This window comes from Papaver somniferum, chromosome 5 (genome assembly GCF_003573695.1).
Source record: "Papaver somniferum cultivar HN1 chromosome 5, ASM357369v1, whole genome shotgun sequence".
Lineage (NCBI taxonomy): Eukaryota > Viridiplantae > Streptophyta > Magnoliopsida > Ranunculales > Papaveraceae > Papaver > Papaver somniferum.
In genome coordinates this window covers 192,609,344-192,633,984 of record NC_039362.1, presented here as the reverse complement: position 1 = coordinate 192,633,984, position 24,641 = coordinate 192,609,344, and the positions used below count along the sequence as shown (strand labels likewise).

Below are 24,641 nucleotides of genomic sequence, written 5' to 3'. Positions count from 1 at the left end.
TTCAGTCTCAACTATATTTCAGTCTGAATTTTGATGGTAGGGTGGTGTTTATAGCGTCTTAATAAAGTACGGTGTTAACCATACTAGGTTCGAGGATTTTTCTACAAGATTGTAGTTTCCCCATGAATAAATTTTCTGAGTGTCTTATGTTATATGGCTTATTTTTATAATAGAAATATCACATGTAGTAAGTTAATCAACCTAGACAGATTTTAACTCAACTGTATAAAGCCTACAAAACTTGTTTTTGTCAATTCGTATATATCTTGAAATATAGATTACAAGACTTTTTATCCTTAGAATTCGTTTGATGTATACCTTGGGTATATAATAGGTTGTTCTTGGATATTGATTTTTGATATCGTCAAGGAACTTATTTTACAATCAGGTATAAGGGGTCTTTTTCGTTGATCTATACTTATTGATTGTAACAAGTAATTGTCCATACAGATTCACAAACGAAAAAGTTGGTTGTGTACTAGGTAAACTATCCTTTTCAATTGGTATCAAGTTAGGAAAGTACTGAAAATACCTAACAAGTCTTTGTTTATCGGGATCCAAACCTATAAACAATGACTTCTTGATAATTAGTCTACTCTGTGCTTTTGGATAGAATTAGTCTTCAAGATGAATTACTTTAATAGAAAGAACGAATAAATAATTTCACGGTAAAAAACTTGAAGAAATTCTCCCACAAAAAAAACTCTCAAGAGAGAATATAGTTGTTTCACTTTCAAAAAGTTGAGGAGATGGATAAAGGCATGTCTGAACTACATCCACTTTGTGGTCGAGCGAAGGACCTCTCTTCAAGTTCTTTCATATGTTTTGAGAAAAAAAATTCTCAGAACATGAAAATACAATTTGATAATAGGAAGATTATAAGCCTTTTAGGAAAGAAGATCATGCACTACTCAAGATGGTCAAATCTGATCCCGTTGTTGTTGATAACATGACACACTATAATTCCAAAATAAGAATAATAAATAATAATGGAAAATGCTCAGTAAAAACCATGATCCTTCAGGAAGATAACGGAAAATGCTGAGTGGTCAAAACTCGCATTGTATGCGAGAGGCGGGTGTCCAGCCTAAGCCTGGTTACGACAATATGGGCTCTCCCCTTTTGTTACCCATCTGATCCCTACCTTTTAAAATAAACACCTGATTCATACACATATCTAATTTCTTGGGTGGGAGTACATTTTTTCTGCTAAAACCAGATAACAATTGATATTCCATTGAAGCTGAACTTCTCAGACGGTTGATTCATTCTCAACTACATTACGGTCCGAAGTTTGATAGTAGGCTAGTGTTTATAGCGTCTTAATACAGTACGGTGCTAACTGGACTAGGTTCAGGGATTTTTCTACAAGATTGTAGTTTCCTCGTGAATAAATTTTATGTTGGTCTTGTGTTATTTCTTTTCCATATTATATTGATTATGTTTATAATATAAATATCATAAGTAGTAAGTGAATCAACTGTATAGAACCTACAAGACTTGTTTTTAACTCAACTATATAAAACCTACAAGCTTGTTCTTGTGAATTCCTATATATCTTGAAATATAGATTGCAAGACTTGTTCTCCTTGGGATTCGGTTTATCTGCATCTCGGGAACATAATAGGTTGTTCTTGGATATTTATTTTTGAGATTGTCCAGCAACTTATTTTACAATCAGGTACAAGGATCTTTTTTTATCTATACTTATTGAATGTAACAAGTAATTGTACATAAAAGTTGGTGGTGTACTAGGTACACTTTCCTTTTCAATTAGTATGATGGGAAAGCACTAAAAATACCTAACATGTCTTTGTTTTTAGGGATCCAAACCTGTAAACAATGAGTATAATTTTTAATTTTCCAAAAGAAGACTCACTGTATGTACTTCCCAGAATTAAAACACCACTGGAAAGGAGATTACTCTCTTCGTGAATTCGGTATCCTCCGGAAAGTAATAGTCTTCTCTGAAAAATACTTGAAGAAAGTATCGCATAAGAAAAACTTTTCAGGATGCAACTCAACATCTCTTTCTCTTTCAAAAATTGAGGAGATAGAGAAAAGCAATGTCTGAACTACATCCACTTTATGGTCGTGTGAAGAACCTTTCTTCAAGTTCTTTCATATGAAGTTCGGTTAAGAACAATTTGTTGTTCGTAATCTAAATTATGATTCAAGATTATCATTCGAAAGTATCATTGAATAGTGATATGTGTCATTGATGTTATTTGGGAATGTTTCGAATTAATATTAGAGAGAAATATAGAACTACTGAAAATATGGATACAGGACAATATGCATACCAGTTTCACAAACTAGGAAAATTGTTTTAGGTCTGTATCCGTAGTACATGTACCCAATACACGTATCGGCATAGATATAGTTCGGCAGAGACTTAGTGGTAGCCAGTACATACCAAAAAAAGTGTGTGAACTCGTGAACTCGGAATGGTACACATACCAAGTATGCATACAAAAAAAGAACTGTTGGTTCTAAAATTGGTGTGGTATATCCATACCAGGTACGCAAGCTAATTTTATTTTGGTATGTTCTGAAACTTTGATTTGTCTTAAGGGTATATGTACCATGACAAATAAGTCACGAACTAGGTTGAAGAACACGTACTTACCATGTCGAATATTTTCAGATACACATAAAATTATTTATGTGAGATACTAAAAGTCTTAAGTGTCAATGAAAATGATTAAGCATATAGTTCAATCGGCTAGTTTCATCTAATCGTTTATAACCAATGTCTTTGTACATGGTTCGGTTACGGTTCAACCTAACCAGAGTGTAAATCTTGATATGTCAATAACATTTCAAAGATTCATCTAATGGTGAATATTGGTTGCTTAGTTCCAAAGATATCCTAGCTTAAAGCTAAAGCAACCTATGCTTTGAAAGTCTATAAAAGAGGAACCTTAAAAAAGTGGGATCCTTGAATCCCGACACTATTTTTGTATGTCCTAGTTGTCAACTAGAGTCGTCATCTTCCTAAAACCCTTCTAGGGTTTGGTGACTAAAAATACTGCATAGGGATTCGTGAATCCAGTTCTAGCTATCGTTATCTTGATAGTTCGAGTATCCTGATCTTTTTTGATTGTTGAGCTTTCTCCATCAATCAAGATGATAGAAATAAAAAAGTTCTTGTCATCTCATAATTTGTTGATTCTACAAGTTTAATACATGTGAGGTGAATAATAATCTAGGCTTTTCTTTGGGAAGCATAAGTCCGTATTTTGAAGTTAGCTAGACTTTGTCTATTACTATCGATTTCTAGTCTCATTTTGATCCACGATCAAAAATAAAATCACACAAATAAGCTTATATATGGGAGGAAGATTGGTTTAAAGTCTTCAACTGAGTTGAAGCAACTCTTAGGCGGTAAAGACGTCATTTAACGGATTAATTGCGCGAAATCCTGCTGGGATTCAAGAGCATAAGGAGCGCGAATGTAACTGAACTGTTGTGAGGGTTTGATTCGGTTTCAACTATATTCCAGTCTGAAGTTACTTGGTAATTGAGTAGTGTTTGTATCAGATCAATATTTTTTGGCGTTCAATCAGAACTAGATCCCGGGGTTTTTCTGCATTTGCGGTATCCTCGTTAACAAATTTTCTGGTGTCAATGTTATTTTTTTCTTAATTATATTGCTTAACTTTAATTATAATTGAAATATCACATGTTGTACGTTAATCAATCAAAGTAGATATATCCATCCTTATTTGTTGTGTACGACTTGATTGACTATTGGATATTGATATCTGGAATCATCCAAGTATTGTCACATGCAAATCAGGTTCACGAACTTATCTCTGTAAACTGTCTAACTGTGAGAGAAAGAGATATAACTATAAATAATATTCCTTGATTGAGATTCGTTAAGTTGAACTCTCAGAGTTGTATTTAAAGTTTGTCCATACAGGTTCCCTAAGAAAAAGTTAGTGGAGTATATTGGTACCCCCAACGTTTTCAGATATGAAAATTTACTGAACTCCGAGAAAAAAAATTGTTCAGAAAATGTTTTGATAGTTCACGAACTGGTTTAGTATTTGAGAGTTATTGAACTTCATGATTACTTGATAGTTCAAATACTACTTAACCATTATTCTTGGAATAACCATTTAGGGCACCGATCTTAATTAGAACGATAAATATGCGGGGTGCACATCATTCTTTGTACTATGCAGATTTCTCACATGCTTAAATGGTCTATTTAAATTGCGAAGTTTAGCTTACTTAGTGTTAAAATAATCCCTAAACATGGAAACTGTTTCACGAACTCACCTTTGATTGTAAGCCACCTAGCCTTTTTCATCGTTATAAATATAATACTTTTTTCAAACTAACATCCCAATTCTGGTACTTCTTAGTCCTAGTACCGGCTAAAATTGTCCTCGAAAGAACTAAGTTTCCTCGTGAAATTGTATTAGGTTAAAAAATTTAAATTCTTCACTAAGGTATTCGTGAATCTCAGTCAAACTATCATTTATATCTAGTAGTTCTTGATATCCAGAATCTTATCTTGATCATCGAAGTTTTCGTTAATTCTAGGATTTGTCTCATTTGATATCCGACCATTCAAGAACCATCGATCAGGAAATAAGATTGATAGAAATTACAAATATTTGTCTCAGAGTTTCTAATTCCACAAGTTTAATATCTCTTAGATTGATCTTGTGTGGTGAAATTGATTAGGAATCTCTATAGCCATTTGAAGAGAGTAAGTTATCCTAATTGTTAAGGTTTGTTTGATATATTCTTATCCTTGGAATCCCTCGTAAGCAGAAAAACTTCCATTATCTCGATTGTATATATTTTTAAAAGAAATCAATAGGTTATTTGTTAGAGGCAGGGACTTTTAGGCTTGTACAAGGACGTCAGATAGGGGAAACAACTGCATAGGATTACATTGGATCCACTAGATGTAAGGAGCACGACTGAAGTTGAATTTCTCAGAGAGTCAATTCAGTCTCAACTACATTTCAGTCCGAAGTTTGACGGTAGGCTAGTAGTTATAGCGTCTTAATGCAGTATGGTGCTAACTGGACTAGGTTTAGGTATATTTCTACAAGATTGTAGTTTTCTCGTGAATAAATTTTCTGGTGGTCTTGTGTTATTTATTTCCATATTATATTGCTTAGGTTTATAATAGAAATATCATAAGTAGTAAGTTAATCAACCTAAACAGTTTTTTTTAACTCAACTGTATAGAACCTACATGACTTGTTCTTGTGAATTCCTATAAATCTTGAAATATAGATCACAAAACTTGGTCTCCTTGGAATTCGGTTTATGTACATCTTGGATACATCATAGGTTGTTCTTAAGTATTGATTTTTGAGATCGTCCAAGAAACCTATTTTAGAATCACGTACAAGGAGTCTTTTCTGTTGACCTGTAATTATTAATTGTAACAAGTAATTTTCCATACAAGTTCAGGAACGAAAATTCGGTGGTGTACTAGGTATGTTCTCCTTTTCAATTCGTACCTAAAAAGTTTTTGTTTATAGGGATCCAAACCTGTAAACAATAAGTCAAACTATGGTTTTTAATTTCCAAGAAAAAACTCATTGTATGGACTACCCAAATTAAGAACACAACTGGCAAGGAGATTACTCTCTTCGAGAATCTGGTATCCTCCCTAAAGGGAATTCGACAAATTGTCTCCCCTGGATATCTTAATAGACAATTGCATAATAAGTTTATCAACATCCATGATAAAACTAGTACAAATCCTTCAAATGCAGTTGATGATTCCAGTGCTGAAAAAGGATTTCTTGTTTAGTCTACGCTTTTGGACAGAATTAGTCTTTAAGATGAATTACTTCAGTCGAAAGAACGATGTAATAATCTTCTCGAGAGAGACTTGAAGAAAGTCTCAAGCAAGAAATTTCTTTAAGGATGCAACTCGACAGCTCAGAAGAAGATCTTGTTGTTTCTCTTTCAAAAAATTGAGGAGATGGAGAAAAGCATGTCTGAACTACATCCACTTTGGGAACCACGATAGGAATACTAGTTATTGTGTGGTTAGAAAGAAAAATTGACCTTTCTTCGGGTCCTTTCATATGTTTTGAGAAAAAAGATTTTTAGAACATGAAAATGCAATTTGATAATAAGATTATAAGCCTTGCGCGGAAGAAGATCCTGCAAAATAATCTTCTCAAGAAAATACTTGAAGAAAGTCTAGCATAAGATTAATTTTTGAGGATGCAACTCGATAGCTCAAAAGAGGATCTTGTTGTTTCTCTTTCAAAAATTGAGGAGATGGCGAAAAGGATGGCTAAACTAAAACCACTTGGTGGTTGTGTGAAGGATCTTTTTTCAGGTTCTTTCATATGTTTTGAGAAAATAGATTCTCAGAACATGAAGATACCATTTGATAGATAAGTAGATTATAAGCCTTTCGTGGGAGAAAATCCTGCAGTAGTACTCAAGACGGCCAAATCTAATCCTTCATCGTTGATAACATGACACTAACTATTTTATAGTTCCACATTGGCAAATCCAAAGGAGGGAATGCCAAAATGAGCCTAATAAATGAGGATGGGGATTGCATTTGCAAAGTATGATCCTTCAGGCGATAATGGGAAATGATGAGTGGTCAAAACTTGCATTTTATGTGAGAATTGGGTGTCCAGCCTAAGCCTGGTTACGACAATATGGGCACTCCCATTTGTTACCAATCTGATCCCTAGATACACCACTTTTCAAAACTAATAATCCATTTTTTTTTGACGAGCCATAGTTGCCTAGTGCCTTCCCTTATGCTAGAAAATGCCCGGCAGTGTAGATACCAAGAACACCCATCCATTTGATGTTATTAGATTCTTGCATAGGGTCAAGATTCTCGGAGTACCGAAAACAGAACACCCATCCATTTGCGTGTTACTTGTCCTATTCTTCCTGATAAGGCTCGGAGGTTGGGTTAAAAAGAATATACACAACTCTTAGGCAAGTCATTCCTGTAGAAGAGTTCCTAGTTCCCCATTTCTTTTCTTTCCTAATTGGGGAGTATTTCTTTTGTCGCCTCCTGCCTTTACTAGTTCTTAATCTGACAGCCGAATTCTAAGATAAAAATTTGGAAAACTATCGTCAAATATTTTTTGTTTGAAAACTTTATGATCATGCAATTCCACATCTTTCAACAAACACATTCTGACGAGATCATCAAGTCGGACTCTAGCCTCATGCAGTTGCGTGTGAGTTTATGATAATAATTCAAAGTTGGCTACCTTACATTTCATTCAAAATCAAATAAAACCCAATCTCTTGTTTCGTCTCTTTAATGTTAAAGGTGGATAGTAACACGCTCATCACAGCAGGCCAAGGCCAAGCTGAGAACGATCATCTACAGCCACAGAGGGCCTACAACATAGGCCTGTAACCATTAATCACGCTCTGATCGTGCGGTCCTGGTTCATCAGGACTGACTGAAGTTCCTGTCTCCTTAGAACTCAAGGATACAGAGGTACCAGCCTATATAGAACAGATCCTGTTCAAGTAAGGTCGTGTCCATTTTGCCAATTCCACTCCCTATAAACCAGAGTCCGTTTCGCAGTGTCGTCGGTGTGGGAGTCTGGGACTAAGAAATGAAATGAAATGAGGTATAGCTATTTCTGAATCTGAATCCCCTTGGGAGAGTGAACCATAAATGTACACCTTTATTTAGAAAGTCGCAGGTTCGGGACTTGCTAAATCCCCTACATCTAGTATCAAATATATCACTGTGTCAATTCAGTTTTTGTTTTCTAAAGGATTGACCGACCCTCTTTGCACATCCATGATCCAATTAAAAAAAAGATTCATTCATGGAAGAAGATAGATCTAGTAGTGGTTGTGAAAGTACATGGGTTGTGCCATTCTTATGTTTTCATTTGCATCTGCTGGGGGAGGTAAAACAGGTAAAAGCAAAAAAACTGAGCTCATAGTCGCGCATTTTCTTCAGAAGAATCTGAAGTTAATGGGAACCCTATCCACATATGCGCTTGTAATATCATTGCTCGATGGTTAATTTCTTACATCATTTAAACAGATGTGATTCTCTCTGGATGAGAAATGTGGGACTACTTTATTTAAAATGATGACTTCAGTTCAGTTTGCCAAGCAACGCCTCCCGCCCATGAATCACATGATAGGGCTTGAATGGGAATTCAATTTCTGCAAAAAATTTCACAAGTTCATTGTCAGTCGTAGATGAAAATGAGGACGATTAGTTACTATAGTTCTTGACATATAAGAATTAACACAAGTAAGAAACAAGAACAAGAATTGAACCAGCTGGCCAAATAGGGAGTATGCTATTTCTACATTGGGCTTATCCAAGTTTGAAGGGATGGACTTGCACTTCTGCCTGCGTATATGTCACAAAAGCCATGTTCACATTCCAACCATATGCTACTCAAACCATACGGTGAAAAGTACACAACCAAACCATTACATGAACCCACAACATACAATTTTTCATACTTTTCCTTGTTTGACATGAATGTCGATTGTGCCCCAAGTGAGGCTATTCAAGGTGAAAAAACAAACCGGGGAGCCGAGTTGAGTCGTAATCATCCATCCAATTGCAGTAACAAGTACGATGAAACATATGTTACCTGGTCCTGATGTGAAGACCAAGTTGAACATATTGAAAAACCGAAAACACATAAGCATGTTCTTTTAGATTATACAAAAGTAGATCATATCATAAACATATTTGTAAGGGGTCTCATCCAGCTATTGCATCAGTCACAGCTGCTCCGGCTTTACAATGTTTTCAACAAGCTGTGTGAAAACTTCAAGTAAGACGGTTTTTAATCTCACCGCTCTACATCCTTACGACTTTGCAACCAGAAAAGTAAAACATCGTTGGTTTGTAGATCCAGGTGAAATATGTAACAAAACCAAGTTGAGTTGCTGCCGTTGAAATAAGAGATGACCAGAGGAGGAATAATAAGTCTTGTTGTTGATTTCTGACGGACGGTGAAACATAAGAAAAGAGTTAAATGTATTTATGCATCACTCTAGGTATTGGAAGAGTCATCAAACAAAGCTCCACAAATAACAAACAAAAAATGGGTTTGATGAGGTTGTGACTTGTGATGATGGTGGTTTTAATAGATAACAAATGGGTATTAAGTTCATATTGCTTATGATGAGAAACCAAACCCACAATTGCTAAAACGAATGGCCATATTTCTGACAGTAAAACAGGTTTCCATAGGCGTGGTAATACCCTATTCTGTTTCGGCTTTCTCTAAAGTTTTCTGTTTTTTTGGTCAAAGTAACAGGCAAAAAAAACAAAAAAAACTAGGAGAAAAGCCAGAAAGTAGGACCAAATATCAAAAAAAAAAAATTAATAAAAACAATAGAAAAAAGTTTTAATTAGTACTCTAAAAATTTTACGGAAATACTGTTCCAAGCACTCTTCACCGCACTAACCACCACTCAAATGCTAGGTGTTGCACAAATAGTGGTCCAATTTATTCAGCCAGGACCCACAGTAAAAAAAAAGATACACCATTTTAAAAATGTAGGGTTTAGATGTTGTGAGCTGTGAGTAGAGTGGTGTTCTGTGATGTGAATAGCACCACCCAAATTTTTAGAAACAAATAAGATTAAAGAAAATTTGTAATAACAAGTAGAAGACTTCCCATTATTTTTCTTGAGATAGTTGTGTTTTTTTCGACTCCAACCCAACCAATATCTTTGATGACACTCCAAGATCTTTCAGAGAAACTAGGGTGTTCATGTGTAGTATTCCTTTGAACGTCTCCAAGGATGAGTCTCTCTCTCTTCCAACAACCACATTCAAAGACTTGGTACTCGGGTCATAACATCTTATACTAGTCTGGGACCAGATCAAGACTTGGTTGTTCTTTGTGAGAGCGAAGGGTTCATAGAATCTACCATTTTGTTCCCATTCAACGCTAAAATCCTTGCATCAAATCCAATCGCGGTAATACTCTTGTTCTATCACGTCCCCGCAACTACTTCCGTTTGCATGTTGCTTATTCTTTCGAAACGACCAAATGTCTATTGAATCATGGTCTGCATGGTCTATAAGACACATATGCCCTCCCAACATCTTTAGAAAATAAACTGAATACTTTTCCTTGGGAAACTGGATACACGGTGGTGTTGGGAGCAATTGAAAACTTTCATCCACCAAATCAAAAGATACAAGCCCGTTGATGTTGTTGTTGACGTACTTCCCATCTGCAAAAATGCCCTCACGATGCAGTAAACCAGGAGGGACTGCTGTGATGTTTCTCCAACCACTGCTACTGTTTTTTTCAAGAGTGTATACTTGGACCAGGATCTTGTCATCCCTGAAGCTGGCCTCTTATACCCTTTGTATGTTGAAAAACGATTAATAAAAAATAATTTTTTAAATTTTAATAAAATTATAATTTATTGTTTTCTTTCGTGAATGAAACTTATTAGTCTCACATTGCGGAGTTTCCAATTTTTAGTAGTTTTAAGAAACTATATAAACCTTTTAGTCTCACATCGGGGAGTTTTTCTTATTAAGTTGTATTTGTCAAGTATATAAACAAATTCACTACTTTTAAAAAATCTATGGGAAAGTGGTTGCTCTATATTTAGAGGGACCCCTAATGAAAAAATATTTTATATTGTTTTCTCAAGTGTTTGAGATTTTCCTTTATGGTTTTTTCGGAGTTGCCATGCTCAAGTTGAGCATCTACTACATATGCTAGTAGTAGGTGTAGTAAGGTGTTTTATCCTAGAGATATCCGTCCTGTGAGGGCTATAGCATCACTCTTGAGTGTAGCCGAGCGCTAATGTCTTAAGGGCAACGTGTTGAACACGTGACTCACTCTGTTTTCCCAAAGCTTTACCTTGTTGCTGTTGCGGAGATATGGGGAGCTCGTCCGTTTCATCAAATCGATCACTTCCATTATAAAGGAGCTAAGTATCAATAACTTTTGCTTATTTGATTTTTCCTTGTTTTTGATTATTGCACCCAACAATCTTAAGACATTAAAATTTGTAATAATCGAAAATGGTTGGTTGGTTTGTGAATCATGGATGTTAATTGTGGAGTGAAAAACAAAAATGAATTTTTGGTCAACTGTAGATTTTCAAGTTTATCTCTTAACCTAGAAGGAATTTCGATGAACCCTTTTGATACAACGTAGTAGACATCCTGATAGTTACCCACGTAAAATTTTAGAATTTTTGGAGTTGTAAACGTATTTTTTTGATATTTTACAAAACAGAGAAACGTTCCTGAAAAATTCTGACGGGCAGAATTTTGTTGTTAACTAAAGTAGTTTTTATGGGGTAACCATGAGTTTTTTGATATGGTGGTTCAAACGAAGTTTATAAATATAGATATTATCTTCAAAACTCATATTTTATCTGAACTAAGGTTTGTGAGATGTGTTGTATTAGGTGATTGGGAAATTACCGTGTCCGTGGTCAGAGTATAAACGAAGTTTGTGACATGAAATTGAAAAGGAACATGGCTACCAGGCGCATGTGGATGAACACAAGTCTTTCAAAGCTGACAAAGGCGATAACATCAAACACAACTCTAAGCGTAGTCTTCATAAGAAAGGTATGTTTCGTAAAACTGAATCCGGCATTACTTTAATTAAGGGTGATTGTTATGTTTGTAAAGTTCCTGGTCATACGGCAGTAAAGTATAGACAATATAAAAACCTTAATAAGTAGAAAGTTAATGCTAATTTAGTTAAAACAAATTAGAACGAGTTCATTGACATGATGTCGGAAGTTATTTTAATAACCAATGTGAGAGACTGGTGGGTGGACTCTGGAGCCACTAAGTATGTTTGTTGAAACAAAGACATGTTCACCTCTTATCAGAGGATAAAGGATGTCGAGAAACTCTATATGAGTAACTCATTTGCGACAGAAGTTGCATAAAAGGGAAAGGTCGAGCATAAGCTCATATCTGTAATATTCTCACACTGAATGAAGTTTTCATGTTCCGAGCATATGAAAGAATCTTGTATCTTGTTCTCTTGAAGATGATAAAAGATTGAAGATCTTAATTAAATGTGAAAAACTTGTTATAACTAAGGGCGTTGATTTTTAGGCAACAGTTATAGGACTTAGGGTCTGTATAATTTTAAAGGAAAATCTGATGAAGTGAACATAGTTGATTCTTATGCTTTCTTTTGTGTGTCTTTGAATTTTTTGCATGGTAGACTTGGAACCGTAAAATTATAAGTCAATGCATAAACTGCCTAGCATAGGCTACGTACCCAAATTTAGTTTGGATCTTGAACAAAAAAGTGAAATGAATATGCTATAAAATCTTTTAGCACAAATGTTCAGAGTAATTTTAAGCCCTTAGAATTAATTCATTTAGTCCTAGTTGACATGAGTTCAACCCAAAACCACTATGGTAAAAGATGGTTTATAACTTTCATGGATGATTGTACGAGGTACCATCTTGTATACTTTCTTAGGGATAAGGATGATGCCTTAGAAGCCTTAAGATGTATAAATCAAAACCAATTGGAAGCCTTGAACATAACAATTGTATCCTTAAGAAGATGATAATTGCCATGTTGATTAGTTCAGGATTACCTGCGGGCTTGTGGGGGGAGGCAGTCCTCTTAACTAGTATATCTTGAATATAATACCCTTAAGGATCAGATGAAACTCCATATGATTTATGGAAAGGTAGATGACCTTCTTATGAATGCGTCAAAGTGTGGGGGTGTTTGACTAAGATTGTCATTTCTCTTCCTAAAAGAACTAGATAGAAACCAAAAATGTTGATTGTGTCTTCATATAGGGTATGCTGAGTATACTTCTACATATAGATTTTTGGTTGTGTGTTCTGATTTTTCATACTTTGGTGTGATTTTTCTGACTTTGTTGTGAATACTATTACATAATCTAGGGATGCTGAGTTCTTTGAACATGTTTATTCTTAAACCTGTACCTCATTAGAGATGTGTTGTTGATCCCCTAGATTTATTTTCAAATAATCAGAACTTATCTTAAAGGTAGATGAAGTAAAGGTTGATCCTAAGAGAAGTAAAACAATTAGACTTGAGACTTATTATGAAGCCGACTTCATAACATGCCTAGCTTAGTCTAAGCCCTGGAATTGTAAAGAATCCTTGATATCTACTGAAACCCCATTCTGGTAAGAAGCTTCATTTAGTGAAATGGACTCAGTCCGTCGAAACCTGACTTGAGAGGTTTCTAGTTTACCTCCAGAGAGTAATACCATGAGATGTAAATGAGTCTTTAAGAGGAAACATTAGGTATATGGAACTTTGGAAAAATATTAGGCTAAGTTGGTAGCTAAAGGCTATAAACTAAAAGAAGATGTATATTTCCTTGAGTCTTATTCACATGTGACGAGATTTACTTCCGTTGAGATACTAATTGTTATTGCTGTCATAAACAAATTAGAGATACATCAGATGGATGTTAAGACAACTTTTCTAAAATTGTGAATTAGATAAAGAAATTTACATAGACCAACCTGAGGACTTTGTAGTAAAAGGTTATGATGACAAAGTTTGTAAGTTGAACAAAATTTTGTATGGTTTATAAAATAAGCACGTAAACAGTGACATGGAAAATTTGATCATGTGATAATGTGTAGTGGATTTAAGTTAATGAATCTGATAAGTATATTTACAAGTAACTTGTTAAGGATGCCTGTTTGATTGTATGCTTGTATGTTGATGATATGCTTATACTTGATACAAACATAGATGTGACTAATTCCACTAAAAACATGCGCTGAATGAGAACGTTGATTTGAAAGACTTAGTTCCTGTTGATGTAATATTAGGGATGAGGATTAGAAAATAATCTAACATATGTAGTCTTAGTCATTCTCATTATGTTGAATTTGTGCTTAAAAGATACAATCAATGTGATTGTAAGCCTGCTTGTACTCTGTACGATTATTCTTGTAGACTCAAGAAAAAAAAGGTAATGGAGTATCTTAACTTGAATACTCAAGAGTTATAGGATGTCTGATGAATTTAATGAACTGTAAGAGTCCAGAAATTGCCTATATTGTGAGTAAGTTAAGTAGATATAATTGTGGTCCATAGCAATAGCATTCCGATGCACTGAGTAGAGTATTATGGTACCTAAAATACTCTATTACCTTTTATTTGGTTTATGAAAGGTATCTTGCTGTCCTTGAGGGACTTTGTGATGTAAACTGGATAGTTGACTCAGGGGAGTCTAAGTCTACGAGAGGATATGTTTCACTCTAGCATGAGGGTTTGTTTTTGGAAGATTTACAAACATATATTGCTCAATTCATTATGGAATCTGAGAGTATTGAGTTAGATAAAGCACGAGAGGGGGCCGAGTGCCTAAGATGCTTTTTAGAAGACATTCCACTCTGGCATAGTCCTGTGCCAGCTATATCTATACATTGTGTTAGCCAAGCTATAATAGCTAAAGATGAAAAGAACTAATCTCAATCGGCGTTATTTCAATTGATTGGATAAAGTCCAAGAAGAATATTGCGCAATCTTTGACGAAAGGTTTATCCCAAGAGATAGTTAGAAATGCATCGAGGGGAAGGGGCTTAAGCTCATAAATTAAACTTTCCATGAAGGATACTCAACCTTGCTGATTGGAGATCCCAAGATCAAGGTTTCGAATGAGACAACTAATTTGTGGTGGGTAAAGATAAACACTATCAGAGAATTTTATTCTCCGTCCCTTCCCTATGGTGTAGGTGATAGTGTGACTGCATGTGAAGGATGACTTTTAAGAAGTCTTAATGAGTTCTATAGTTTCAATTTAAGATTGAAGTGGGGTGTAGCAATAACACTCTTTATGGAAACTCACCTATCTGAATGAGAAAGTGGGCCTCTTCCTATGAGAATATGATCTTTGACTCTCTAGAGCATTCTGAGAAACATGATATGTCCAGGGCCAAATTGGACAAAACGGCACGAGCTTGGCAGCAACCTTGGAGATATCACCCGTGGTTGTTATCACGAATTACATCAAATGCTAGCAGTTCAAGACATAGTTCATTGTCTCTAGCAAGTAATTCTGGTAATATCTCACTAAGCAAAGGTTCAAGACCTCATGGACACCTCTGCCTAAAATGGTACTTCCTGCGCTTTTTATGTGATTTTCGTTTTGATGGTTTTGGTATTACTGGAACTTAGGACCTAAAGGTCACTAAGGTTTCACTAGTTCATTCTTTTTCACTTTGGTGAAAGATACCTATAGTCTCACCATGTGAGAACTAAAGATGAAAGCTCTCATTACTATTATGATTTGTGCAATCCATAGTATGACCCTGGGGTCAACACATTTTTGTGTGAAGGAGAGGACGTAAAAATGACTAGTATGATTTCAACACTTGCACAATCAGTCTGTTTGGATCGTGAGGTTGGGATGTTGATTTACCAAGATCTATCTGTGTTTTCATGTTTTATTGAGTTTTCATTCACGTGGGGGATTGTTGGAAAACGATTAATAAAAAATAATTTTTTAAAATTTTAATAAAAATTATAATTTATTGTTTTCTTTTGTGAATGAAACTTATTAGTCCCACATTGTGGAGTTTCTAATTTTTAGTAGTTTTAAGAAACTATATAAACCTTTTAGTCCCACATCGGGGAGTTTTTCTTCTTAAGTTGTATTTGTCAATTATATAAACAAATTCACTACTTTTGTAAAATCTATGGGAAAGGGGTTGCTCTATATTTAGAGGGACCCCTAAGAAAAAAAATATTTTATTGTTAAAGGGCCCATGTCCATGGATGTGCGGTCCAGATTTGGTGTCTTTTGGTTTTCCCCTTTTAATGTATACATATGTATTATGTCCATGTAACCAAGTGAATACTGATCAATAGAGAATCCTTCTCCTTCTCCACCTATTTCTTTTTCCCTATCTTTTATACTAAAACACGTTATTAGCACGAGCTCTTCCCTGCTAATTTTCTTTTTACCAATCAACTCGAGGGCGATCTCCTGGACTTTGATTCTTGATTCTGTTCATTATCGTCAAATCAACAATCACGATGGCAGATCTCCATATTTGTTCACTCTGTTTTTTAATCTGGAGAACCGATACATTATGTGAATATAAAAAGCTATTGTTGATCGGCACCTGTTAAGGAAAAGCTACAGTTCTCATCAAATCGTTAAAATAAAGAAGTTCAATTTTTATTGGTTCATTAATCAATCACCCGCACAAAGATCAAGGTATACCTAAGTCTTTCATATTTTTTTTTAGTTCATTCTTTTGTCTGTAACAGAAAAAAAGAAAAGAAAAAAAAAAGTATAGGATGCCTTCATATGTATGATTGATTGCTTTTGTGTCTGTCTGCCATGCTTTGATTTTTTATCATTTGGTGCCATCTGTTTCATGCGTGTAAGCACTGTTTGACTATGATTTCATCATTGTTGTTTAAAAATTAATTTTCTATCAAATGCTTTGATTGTAAATATATTATTATATTTTACACAGTGAATACAATCATGGTGCAATAGTTCTATGTCACAATCAATCACAGATTAAAATATAATAATATATTTACAATCAAAGCATTTGATAGAAAATTAATTTTTAAACAGCAATGATGAAATCATAGTCAAATAGTGCTACACACATGAAACAGATGGCACCAAATGATAAAAAATCAAAGCATGGCAGGCAGACACAAAAGCAATCAATCATACATATGAAGGCACCCTATACTTTTTTTTTTGTTCTTTTTTTTTTTATTATTTCATCTGTAATACTAATGCACCAGTATATGTTAAAGTATGCAAACAAGAGATTTACGATCTTTAGTAATATATTCAACCTAATGTAAATGGTTGACATGTATAGTGAAATTTTCTTGGCTTGTTGAGATAAAGAAATTTCTCAAATTAACCTAAATCTAGCAAAATTGAAAATGGAAATAACCCCAAAGTAATGAGGGTTAGACGTACCGACTCATATAAAGCATGTGAAAAGGGACGTATATATCATGAGACAAATTTTTTTTTTCTCCAACAGTAATGATACCAAAGTATAGGGATCAATTGAACATGGGATCAACTAAAATGTAATTTTAGCCCACATCATAAATAAAACAGTTGGAAATGCACCTGGTCATAGGTGTTGGTATATACAATGTAGTGTGTACGTGTATCATAGTAACAACCAACTTTCACATCAACTTTAATGGCAACAAGAACTTTGCCTGGCCAATTGACTATCTTATCGAGCGCATCACTGCTCATTTTTTTTTCAAGATAGAACAAAGACGTCGCAAAATCTCTAGATGTACCAAGAGATAATCACACCTTGTTAAATTCCCAAGTAACCCGTGCAAATGGATATCATGTGGAACATCAAAATGATGAGAATATAATTGATTGCATCTTTTATAGTCTCTAATATATTTGGAAGGAAATATATTTTAGAGACACTAATGAGTCAATCTAGTGCAATGTAATTCACTATAATATTTGGATTATTGAATCCATATTGACTCCGACGATGAAATGTTGGAAGCTGACTCATACAAGCTTTGGGCATAACAGTAAAGAAACTTTCACTTGTCCAGAAAGGGTTATAAATCACATTTTTTTACGACGGATTTAGTACGTGAGTAGATTATCACAAACGAATTCCGTGATATAACTTGAAAACAGTAGGGACCACTATTTAACACATAAGAACTGTCATTTAAAAACGTGACAACAACAAGAATGCGTGATTTAATATCAAACTTTTAAATGACGGATTGAATCCGGGATATACAATGTGTTTATACACACCCAGTACCGTAATTTTTTTGCGCCCCAAAAGTGGCTAGCCACTTTATGAGGCCAATGTTCTTATAAGTTCAAGAACTGGGTAAGCCACTGTCTAATATGTCGTATACCACCTTTCACCCGGTCCGGAAAGGGCCCGGTAAATCAAGCCCTAAACTCAATGATAAATCAACTTAAATCTAGAATTTTATTTCCCAACAACACTTAAACCAATTGATCCTAAAAAGTCTCGCCTTTTCAGATCTTTTTCTTCTATCTCGTCTTCGGTTCATCCGAAAAGGAAAAACCCAAATTAGTTCTCCCCTCTCTATTTCAATCATCAACTGAAAGTAGGAAATACTTGTCTCCTCTCGTTATTTTTGTGTAGGTATGTGGTTGTCGATCTGTGTTTGGTCGATGTGTAAATGGTTTATTCTTAATTGTTAAATTTGGGAGTTAGGGTTCTTATGTGCATGGTGATAAGGTGATAGTCTAGATGGGTAATTTGAGGGGAGTTAGGGTTCTTATGTGCATGGTGATAAGGTGATAGTCTAGATGGGTAATTTAAGGAACCATGACATCTTGTGATTAGTAATTCCGTATCATGATTTACTCTTTCTGATACTTCTCTATTTGATTGTGTTTAATTTTCATATTTGGTCTTCATCTTCCTTGTTTAACAGTGACCTAATGCAGGATTCCATCTCTAGAGAACCAATTTTGATAGGGCTTCTTTGCTCAAATCTGTTGGTACCACTTCCAATGCTCCTCTACTCATTGACAAGGAATAATACATCAAGCTTTTTAAAGTTTAATTTCATCATATGTTCTGTTTTCCACGTAGAAATCCGATGTAGAACTCTTGTTATCTGATTTGGCTGTGAATAAACTGATGAATATGTGCAAAGTGTTTGATGAAATGCATCAACGAAATGGAATTATTTTATAAGCACCTGATATTTGAATAATTCTTCTCAAATTTTTAAAGTTAGATGCCATATTTTGGTTATGTGACGGTGGTGATGTGGGGGTGATCTGATCGAAAACTTAGGTGTCATCTTGTCTCATATTTCAGTTCTCGTATTGCGATGGCATTCCTGAATCGCCAAATGATTTTCTTGGTAATAAGAAGTTTATCATTGTTGGAGTTGGAATCAATGGTGATGCTTAAAATCTTTGGCACCAAGTCCTGCTGCAAACTTGCTCGTGGTTTTGTTGAGGCGTTTGTTCTTTCAGATATGCCCATGATGACTATAACACATAGCTTCATTGTTTTCACCTGATTCTCTTTTACTATCGAGTCTGCCAATGAATAATGATCTAAGCTAATGGTTACAAATCCTAGTGTTTAGAGCATTGGTCTCATTCATTTACTTAATAATTTTAACTATATATGTATATATATATATATATGTTAATATAAATTTACCCCGTTACCAACCTTGAATATATGTTTTTCAATAATAGAATGCTTGTTCTCCTTGTTTTCCAGATTGCTTCTGAAGGACTCAATCACCAAGTGTTGGAGGTTTCATGGCTGATCTTTGAGGAAATGAGGATCAATCGTACATGAAGTTCAGACTTAAAGTTGAGGATGTTCAAAGAAAGAATTTTCTTACCAACTGGGTAAGTAACAATCTACAATTTCATCTCTTATTCATGATTTACTTTGATACGTATATTTATAATTGTTTGATATTTAGGGAATGGATTTTACAGTTGAGATCTCTTGCAAGTAAGTGGCAGACATTGATTGAAGCTCATAATGATGTCAAGACAACATACAACTTCACCTTGAGGATGTTCTGCATTAGATTCACCAAGTAGCGAGACAAACAGGTCAAGAGAACCTGTTATGCTCAATCTAGCCAGATTTGAGAGGTGAAGTTATGTCTCTCTGTTTCAACATTTCTTATTATCTCATGTATTCATGTGTGCAAGATTCTTTTGTGCCCTTATTGGTAAGAATACGGAAATCATTGTATCATCTGTACTTTTTACTATCAGATTCGTCGCAAGATGGTTGAAATCATGGTTACCAGGCCTCTTCAAGTGATTTAAAGAATTGGTGGCAGAATTTATCCCTGAGATGATTGGAAAAGGATATTGAGAAGGGTACATCAAGCATTTTCCCATTGCAGAATGCCTTCATCAGGAAGGTCATGATCAAAAGTTTGATAAAATTATGGATGCAAGTTGTGTAATGCGATAGGGAAGGAGTACTTGGAGATGTTGCAAGAGGTGACATGACTAAATGGCCAAAAACTTATGTAAATCTTGTAGGAGAGTTACCATATTAGAGTGACAATATCAGTAGATGGAATTCCGTTTTAATGCTTAATATGCGATTTTAGGTCGCTATAATCTATCTTTCGGTTTCAGAAATTCTATGTTTTGAATGTTATTTTGGGTATTAATATAAAGTTAAATTCATCTTTAAATCGCATTTAGTTTTTGTTCAATTTAAATATTTTCATTTAATATTTTATTTCCAGTTTTAGTTGAAAATTTTGTTTCAGATACGCCGGATCTGAGTACGTATGTCTGAATTAGTGGTCTGAATGATGACACGGCATTTACATAGGACAAACATCACCTGTTATTAAATTCAACATATCAGAACCGTGGTATTAAATAACAAAATATGTTTGTGATTTAAAGTCACATATTTAATTTGTCAAATTTTAATGACGTTTTTAGTTTGTCATTTACAAAGAGTCACACTAAATAAATAACGGTTCGAATAACAGATGAAAACCGTGATAAATCGTGTTTTATAACAGACTCCATTCGTCATTTATAACCCTTTCTGGACTAGTGTTTGGTTGTGACATGATGATTGTTTTGAAAGAACTCATACAAATATCACTTTATTTGAGTGAACGAAAATGGGAAAAAGATTGACAGAATGCAAAGTAACGACATATCTCTCAATAAGTGTTCTCTAAATTACTAGATGCACAATCCCCCTACCCATTATGCTTTTAGGTAAGAAAGCATATCACTCATTTTTACAAAGTCTTCAGTAAAACAGGATCGAGACCATCCTAAGATGAAAATGGTAAAAAAATTCCATATTACAAAGAAAACAAGGTGAAATTTAGAAAAATATTCACGCAGAATGCGGACCATTAAAGTGATTGATGGATAGTTCCCAAGAAATTTGTGTTTGAAAACTCCTAACACATATTACACAATGCAAAGTGCAAAGGCTAACCACCCTTGTTAATTCTAGAGAATTTACATCAAAAGGACTTGATGAATATTGCTTGTTTAATAGGATCAATATAGAGCATCTTATACCCAATGATCTCGCAGAGGCTACCATCAAAGGTTACAGATGGTGCCTAAGGAATAGGTTATGCGTACCAACCTATCTTTTATTACTTTTGGCATATGCAATATTACACACATCTCACTTAATTCGTTTTTAGAACCCAATATTAGTCAATCTTTTCTGCGTACCAGTTGGTAACTGAATTTAAGCCTGACATTTGTGTTCTTACGCATTTTTGGTTGCACGATATATGTGCCATTACGACTCCACATTGTACTATGATGGGTCTTCAAAAATGATTAAGTAATTTTGTTGGATATTTACTCTCAACAATTATTCGCATTTTAAAACCTTTGGCAGGAGGTCTCTTACTGCTAGATTTGCAGGTTATCACTTTAATGAGACAGTCTTCCCATCGTTAGGGGGAGATAATAAAAGGTATTTTCTAAGGGAACGACATGAATTGTCGTGGTGTGTTCCCACTGTGTCTCATATTGATTATTGTACTCCACAAATGTAAATATGAAGTGACAAAGAATAATCAATTTTGAGAATGTACACTGATGTCGCTAAAGTGACAAGATCACACATACCAGATGCAAATATTCCTGCAAGGTTAGAAATCATCAATATGGGGTACAACCATAGACTAAGGTGTTACAATTATACTTGGTGGAAGTGTAGTTGAGGCCGTGGCTCCATAAAGGAAGATGGAGTGACCACCAGGTTCGATTAGTGCTCACCTAGAAAGGAAGTAGATGAGTAAGGAACAACCTAATTTGTATCATTAATGAAATCATCTCATTTGATTGTCTCTGACTATGTCCATGAATCAATACTGGAGGACGTTCCAAAGTTTTAAATGATTCTCGAGAACAATGAAATCCTGACGGATTATGAGAATGCACATGAGTCAATGGAAAGATCATGCGAGCATATTGATGATTAATTTCATATACACTTGCTTAAGGAAATAGAGCAAGATGAGATCGAATCAAGCTCCTTGTTGCTTAATTTCAACGAAGAGCATATTTGGCCTTTACAATCCAGGTAGAACTTGGTTCTTTGACAAATATACATGTATTTGGTGTGGTAGTGCTAACCAACCAAGTGTAAAGCCTATTGGACATACATGATTAATTTGCCACAAAGCATAACGATAAGAAAGCAGTCTTAAAGTATAAAGACTCGCCTTGTGGTGCGAGGTTTCTCACAAAGCCCTGGAATTGTTTTCTTATAATGAACTTTATAGTGTTCCGCTACTTAGTTAGCTTGCAAAAGGACTTGAAATGTAGCATATGTATGTGGTTGTTACGTATCTCTGAAAGAATCAAGAGATAAAAGATATTTACAAAAGTACTTGATAGCCTTTTGTTTCCCAAATCAAGTGACTCTAAACCACAGAGTGCGTTTATAGTTAGATAGAACGCTCACTTTTAGATTGAAGCAATCAGGCGGATGTGGTATACCCGTCTAAGTGGCTATTTGATTTGGAGGGGATAGACAAGTAAGTTATTTTTCCTTACGTATTCACAAGAAAGTTCTTGATTCGGAATTGTAGCTATCTGTGTCGATGGTAAATATTATTATGGGTACTCTTGATGTAATAAGAGACCTTAAAAGCTATTTGAAATCCGAATTTGAGATGAAAAATCCGGGGAAGGATCGACTGAATACTGAGCTTGTGGTATATTATTCCACCAGTTTTCATATGTCTAAAGTTGTCAGGAAATTTAACAAAGACATGCATCCTGATAGCACACCCACGATTAGTCGAGGTTCAAATATAAATAATTGACCATTTCGTCTAAAGGAAGATGACGAAGATGTATTGGGAGATGAAATTCCCATATCTAAGTACAATATACGCATTGTTGTATACTTAGTATAGTAATATACTCGATTAAATTTTACATCCTCAGGGAACTTGTTAGCTAAATATAGCTCAACGCCAGTGCAATGTCATTGGAATGGTACAGTGAATGTAATCATGTACTTAAAAGTAAGCATTGACATGAGTTTGTTTTATCCCTGCAAAGACATAAAAAGGAATGCTAAAGGAACTGCAATCTAAAGGTTGTTGATTATGAAGGAACAATAATCTTTTCTCCAACGAAAATAATCAGGGGGACATATAGTATACTATTTTCTAAGTCATTACCGATATTCGGTTTCGAAAAGTATATGACTAAAGGAACTATCTGGAACAACTCTGAAAGTAATCAGGGGGAGATGTCGACATCAGGGGGAGGATCCAAGGATATGATGTCGCGTATTTTACTTCGAAATTGAAGTTGTGTTGTACTCTTTTTCCCTTCGATCGAGAATAGTTTTTCCCAAAGGGTTTTGTTAGTCGACAAGGTTTTTAGCGAGACAACACTAAAACATCAAGTATGTTGAAAGTTGAAGGCATAAAGATCGCGTTGATATTACTGAAAATATCCGAATCAAAGAAATGAAACGCGATAGTCTATTAAGCAACATAACTTCCAGAATCAACAACATGGTCTTATAAGCTTTCAAGTCACCAAGGTACAGTGTGATAAACTCCTTTTGAATGCATTAGACTAATGAAAAATGTCTGACATCAAGGGGAGCATCTAATGGTGTGCTGAACCATTTTCCTTCACCGAGGTTACTTTTATCCCACAGGGTTTTGTTACTCGTCAAGGTTTTTAATGAAACAACAACAAACACCTGGAATGTAATTTCCCAGCTAAGACTATTGTCTTTCCTACAACGATTTTCTTCCTTAGGAGTTGTGAAGCAGCTAATCAACTTCAACGAAGCAAAGTGATCAACTGCAATAGATCACCTTTACTTGTATCTATCACGTTGTACTCTTTTCCCTTCGTCAAGGTTTTGTCCCACTGGGTTTTTCTTGTCAAGGTTTTAATGAGGCAACATATTTGAGTCCAACTATGTTCTAAGTTTGTTTCATATTGTACTATTTTCTTTAGTTCAGGTTTTTGTCCCTCTGGGTTTTCCTGACGAAGTTTTAACGAGTCATTAACTTAGAATCGTCGATCTTTGAAAATCGTATTGCATGTGATGAACTACATGTAAAGTACTACATGTGAATAGTTTTACCAAGGTTTTATACCACTGGGTTTTTTTCCTTGTCAAAGTTTTAATGAGGCAATGGACTTCGGCACAAGTTATCAACGAGAACAACATTTGAAGGACTATATGTGAAGCACTATGTATTAATTTTTGTTATTGAACCGCACAAGGGGGAGTGTTAAAGGGCCCATGCCCATGGGTGTGCGGTCCAGATTTGGTGTCTTCTGGTTTTCACCTTTCTATGTATACATATGTGTTATGTCCATGTAACCAAGTGAATACTGATCAATAGAGAATCCTTCTCCTTCTCCACCTCTTTCTTTTTCCCCATCTTTTATACTAAAACATTTATATTGTTTTCTCTAAGTGTTCGAGATTTTCCTTTATGGTTTTTTCGGAGTTGCCAAGCTCAAGTTGAGCATCTACTACATATGCTAGTAGTAGGTGTAGTATGGTGTTTTATCCTGGAGATATCCGTCTTGTGAGGGCTATAGCATCATTCTTGAGTGTAGACGGGCGCTAATGTCTTAAGGGCAACGTGTTGAACACGTGACTCACT

General features: G+C 35.0%; 1 long non-coding RNA gene and 3 other non-coding genes across 6 annotated transcripts; 3 read left to right on the top strand and 1 right to left on the bottom strand.

Moving 5' to 3' along the window:
- The first annotated feature begins 1,033 nt into the window (after positions 1 to 1,033).
- On the top strand, positions 1,034 to 1,141 carry LOC113284961. Its single transcript, XR_003328484.1, has one exon. It is a non-coding gene; the product is annotated as a small nucleolar RNA Z279/snoR105/snoR108 (small nucleolar RNA).
- A 5,450-nt stretch (positions 1,142 to 6,591) lies between these two features.
- On the top strand, positions 6,592 to 6,698 carry LOC113284957. The gene has a single exon (XR_003328480.1). It is a non-coding gene; the product is annotated as a small nucleolar RNA Z279/snoR105/snoR108 (small nucleolar RNA).
- Positions 6,699 to 7,299: 601 nt separating this feature from the next.
- LOC113285082 lies at positions 7,300 to 7,516 on the bottom strand. Its single transcript, XR_003328585.1, has one exon. It is a non-coding gene; the product is annotated as a small nucleolar RNA U3 (small nucleolar RNA).
- Positions 7,517 to 17,900: 10,384 nt separating this feature from the next.
- LOC113284126 lies at positions 17,901 to 20,204 on the top strand. 3 transcript variants are annotated; one of them, XR_003327936.1, is made up of 4 exons: positions 17,901 to 18,130; positions 18,426 to 19,368; positions 19,446 to 19,623; positions 19,750 to 20,204. It is a non-coding gene; the product is annotated as an uncharacterized LOC113284126 (long non-coding RNA). The 3 variants fall into 3 exon arrangements; XR_003327935.1 differs by having other exon boundaries at positions 17,928 to 19,368; positions 19,462 to 19,623; positions 19,750 to 20,188; XR_003327934.1 differs by having other exon boundaries at positions 17,929 to 19,368; positions 19,750 to 20,188.
- The last annotated feature ends 4,437 nt before the right edge of the window (positions 20,205 to 24,641 follow it).